Source organism: Vespa mandarinia, chromosome 8 (assembly GCF_050613455.1).
Source record: "Vespa mandarinia isolate Hongniang chromosome 8, ASM5061345v1, whole genome shotgun sequence".
In the NCBI taxonomy this organism is placed as follows: Eukaryota; Metazoa; Arthropoda; class Insecta; order Hymenoptera; family Vespidae; genus Vespa; species Vespa mandarinia.
Genome location: NC_140817.1, coordinates 1,772,501 through 1,777,500, shown reverse-complemented (window position 1 = coordinate 1,777,500; position 5,000 = coordinate 1,772,501). Strand labels below are relative to the sequence as shown.

At 39.7% G+C, this 5,000-nt stretch overlaps 1 protein-coding gene across 4 annotated transcripts in view; it reads right to left on the bottom strand.

The window, feature by feature from the left end:
- CARPB (Carbonic anhydrase-related protein B) overlaps window positions 1-5,000 on the bottom strand; it is a 29,399-nt gene that overhangs the window by 21,638 nt on the left and 2,761 nt on the right. For 3 of the 4 annotated variants that reach the window (XM_085658860.1, XM_085658864.1, XM_085658862.1), the window contains exon 2: window positions 4,331-4,514. The exons of the other annotated variant lie outside the window; for it this stretch is intronic. The gene's annotated coding sequence lies outside the window, so the exon portion shown is untranslated. The remainder of the gene's footprint in view (window positions 1-4,330; window positions 4,515-5,000) is intronic. 4 annotated transcript variants of the gene reach the window in all.

Genomic DNA, 5,000 nt, shown 5'->3' with positions numbered 1-5,000 from the left:
ATCCTCTCTCTCTCTCTCTCTCTCTCTCTCTCTCTGTCTCTGTCTCTGTCTTTCCCCTCATAGAAAAAGGAGAAGCCTTTAATCCACCGAACTAGCCCAATGAAATATACATGAGTCATGAGAATATATATGAACGAGAAAAGAGAGACAGAGATAGATAGATAGATAGATAGATAGATAGAGAGAGAGAGAGAGAGAGAGACGTAGATAGATAGCATCTGTGTTACGAGATATATTCCCTAATCACGGTAAATCATAAGCTCGACGAAGTGACGAATTTGAGCTCTATTATCCGATCGTTAGCTATTAGGTATTCACTCGATGGCGCCATAGCTCGTTTCGTTTTAATCGAAGAATAGGTAAGATAAAGTGGTAAGATGGTTGTTCACGATTAGAAGGTAAGATAAAGTGGTAAGACGAGTGTCCACGTTAATAGTATATATGAACGAAGGAACGAACGAACGAACGAACGAACGAACGAATGAGGAAGTACATTAGCTATCGGAATCTGTTCTTAGATATCTATTCCAGATCGAATAGATATCAATGAATTATTATAGACGAATTAATTGATTTAATTATCTCATCTGTCAGACGATTTAACGATTCCACGGAACGTTCCAGTATGTCAGTTACGTCGTTTATTTGTAGAAACGATGTCTGACGACATTAATTCGACAGATGTCCAGATATTAAAGATTTAAGATCTCGTCTTAGATCTCTCTCTCTCTCTCTCTCTCTCTCTCTCTCTCTCTTTCTCTCTATGTCTAGCTTATACCTTTTTCGGTAGAATAATACCAGAACGTCTAAGACAGACGGCGTCTATTGAATTAATACTTACATCTACTAGGATGTCGTACAACGAGAAGGATCAGAACGAGAGGGATATCCGATGAATATGGATTATCGATGTCGGAGGCTTATCGTTAGTCACTTTCAATTGGAATAAAAAAGATGAAAAAGCGGGGAAAAGCGATCCAAGATGAGTAGATTCGAGATTGCGAAAAGAAAGAGAGAGAGAAAGTATTACGTTGTGTAAGACAAAGAAAGAGAAGAGATAGATAGAGAGATGCAGAGAGAGATGCAGAGAGAGGTAGAGAGAGAGAGAGAGAGAGAAAGAGAGGAATAGAAAGAAACTCTTTCGCCATCTCTCTTCAAAGGGTTATTTGGAAAATGCAAGAGTATGCTGCTACTGCTTAGGTCGACTTTCGAGCGATGCATATTGAATCCACGAGGGAACACTCTCTTATGTTTGCTTTATTTCTTTCTCTTCCTAAAATGTGCACGCTCGTTGAGATTCGACGATGGAATCCAAGCGAATACAGATTATCGACGGAAGTGAGACAGTTAGAATGTATCGTCGCACGCATACATCGTTATACGTTAGATACAGATAGAGATAGCTAGTGGGAGAGTTACGGTTAATCGATTACGAATCGCTCGGGTGAGTGAAAGAGAATTGACGGGGGGAAAGACGGGAAGGAAAGGATGGAGGAAAAGAATGAAAGGAAGGGAAGAATGGAAGAAAGAAAGACAGAAAGACTGAAAGACCGAAAGAAAGAAAGAAAGAAAGAAAGAAAGAAAGAAAGAATTCGGGGACTTTTAGCAAGAGAGAAAATATCGTTGATGCTAGTTGGAGATGGTTTTCTATACTCTAGAAAAAGAGAAAAAGAAAAAGAGAGAGAGAGAGAGAGAGAAAGAGAGCTAAATGATAGAAAGAAGATGAAAACAGGAAGAGAGATACCTAGCTTTCTCTCCCTTTCTCTTTCTCTAGAGAGAGAGAGAGAGAGAGAGAGAGAGAGAGAGAGAGAGAGAGAGAGAGAGAGAGTGAGTCTCGACATCTATTCGTGGCATGACGCCACGTGGTATGCCGATGGTATGAATCCAAATGTCTGTGCACGCGCCTGCAACTGATTGCCCTGCTAGATCTGGAATATCGAATCGGCAGACGTACCTTACCAACCTAACTTATGTTTGCTTTATTCCTTCCGGATCGGTCCCTCGAATCGTAGTAATCCAATGATTATAGCTTACCGATCCTGTAGACTTAATCGATCGCTTTCGTCGAGACGGATTTGCATCCTATGAGAGGAAATGGAAGAAGATGGGGGTCTTTGAAATACGAGCCAGCTATTTTAACGCGTAAGATAAAGCCGCGCGTCCCGATAAGAAACACCCCATACGAAATAAAAATCTCACCGATTTCAACGTATCCACGACGTATTTTATAACCACCAATATTGAACCTCTTTTAACCCCTCTAACCTCTTCACCCTCTAGCATCAACGGTCCATCTTCTAACCTTCTCTTTCCTACTTCTTCTTCTTCTTCTTCTTTTTCTTTTTCTTCTTTTTCCACTTTCATTCTTGGAACTTCGAAGCGACGTTCATCGCTTTATACGTTTCTTTTACGATCGGCAAATGTCAGAGCACAGGACGAACGATTGGGGATGAGTAGGCAGATCGGTTAGCTGCAGAACCTTTGGATTTAGATTTGCATTAATAAACCGATCGTTCGTCGTTTCAACGATCTTCACGATCTTCATGGATGATCGTCATCGTCGTCGTAATCCATTAAAAGTCTTACGACTATTCGAAATATACGACGTGCCAGACGAATCAAAGCTGTATATATATATATATATATCCTTCTTTTACTATAACGATATCCATGTGTAATTCCATTTCGTTTGATGGGAATTTAACGTTTATATATGCTTCTGAATATAACAAAGATCTATGTATTCGTAAGTACTCTCCTCCTAACGGTAGGAGTCCAGATATCGGTAAGAAAAAGTTTTTAAAGGTTTTATAGATACCCATTTCTTCTCGCGAACCGAGACGGAAGTGAGATCGACGATCGATCTATCCTTTCCTCCTTCCAGCCCTCACCTCAACGCCCGTCGTTCGAAAACTTGCCGTAGGGGTTAGAAAGAACGTACTCCGGGTTCTACCGTTCACTACACTTTTTACCCGAGCGTAGAAGGAGAAACGACGGATGGATGGATGGATGGATGGACGGACGGACGGATGGACGGATGGACGGAAGGAAGGGCGGGAACGGGGACGAGAACGGTGTCGGGGAATGGTAGAACGGTCCAGGGAATTTATACCTAGGCGAGCGATAAGAGGATGTGTGAAAGGCTTCAATGGACCGAATAGTTTTTTCGCGGCTATCTCGAGGTTGTCCAGATGTTTCTGTCCAAGAAATTATCTGGGTCGATCTTCCGGTGCTTATTCCATTGAATAATAAATATAGGTCAGTGCATCGATGTCCGAAGTTTTCTTCTTCATCTTCTTCTTCTTCTTCTTCTTCTTCTTCTTTTTGTTCTCTCTTTTTTTTTTTTTTAATCTTTCTCCTCGTCTTTTTTTTTCATCCTTTACCTTTCTTTTGTTTATTTTTATTTACTATTAAAATAACGAATCGAGCGTTCTCTCTCGTTTCTTTGTTTCTTTTTTTTCTTTTTTTTCTTTTTTTTTTTCATTATTTCTTTTCCCCTCCTCCTTCTCTTTCTTTCTCCTTTTATTTTTAACGAAGATAAACGGAATATAGCAAGTAATTTTATCGCCGATAAAATTCAATTCGTCCTTACGAACTTTCTTCTCGTTCGTTCGTTCGTTCGTTCGAGAGAGAGAGAGAGAGAGAGAAGAAAAAAGAAGGAGAGACGAAAGAGGAAAAAGAGAAAAAAAATAAATAAAAGAAAAAAAAAAGAAAGAGGAAAAAGGTATGACGATCGCGGAGAGACTTCGTCTACGACGATATTTACTCGACCAAAAACATTCAACCAAAGGAAATGATACTCGTTGGATGTTGGATGGAAATGGAATTGAAATACTTATTTTTTGTTCTCTCTTTCTCTCTCTCTCTCTCTCTTTTCGTGTTATTCCTAAGATTATCAGGACATTTTCCTGGCGGGTCTTTCGCGCTCTATTTCCTCGCGGTTGGAAACTTTTTCCTTCCTTCGTACGACAAAGTTCTCGGTGATCCAGGCGTGCGAGTCCGCCGTCGTCTAAGGCGAGAAGTCTAAAGCAACTCGTATCGAATAGGTGGTATATGTCGGCCCACCTCATTCTCAGAACTCAGAAACATAAGGTGGCATAGTCAAGATGAAGAAGGAGAAGGAAAAGGCGAAAGAGAGAGAGAGAGAGAGAGAGAGAGAGAGAGAGAGAGAGAAAAGAGAAAGAAAAAAAAATATAAAAAAATAGAGAGGAAAAAGAAGAAAGAGAAAAAGAGAGGGAGAGAGAGAGAGAGAGAGTAATCGGGGGTTGTGAGGGAGTAATAAAGGCGGGTCCTCGTAAAATGTCGTAGGAGAGCAAAAAAGGATTATTACCTTAGAGGCAATATCGTAGCGATGTAAAAGCGATGTAACGACAGCGGATTATTACAAGGGTGCTGCTGCTGGTCCCCGGTGTCCTTGGGCACCTCCTTCCGCTCGTTAAAATTACATCGTCCTGTATACACGCCACTCGCATTCTCGTTTGGCATTTCTTCTTACCGGCTTGTGATATCATTCTCTTTAAAAGGGGAGAGAATATCGTTGTTCCAACTTTATATATATATATATATATATATATATATATATATATACATACACACATACATATATAGCATGACACATATATATATATATATATACCGTGGCATGCGAGGCACAAATTCTTACGAACAATCCGTTTATAAAGCTTTGCCGGTCGACTGCGAACGGCTACTTGCCAAAATTTTTCCTTCTAATCGAACGCAAGCAAGATATCGGTTCTTTGATATACAATCGACAAGAAGAAGCCAGTAAAAGAAGAGCTTTTCGTGATCGTCTCTTTTACAGATACATACATACATACGTACATACGTATATGCATACATACATAGATACATACAATACATAAGTTATACATTCGGATACGAGATCAGCCGAGATATTATACATACGTATATATATATATATATATATATATATATATATATATATACTAGCACACACATATATACATAATTCCATCGAT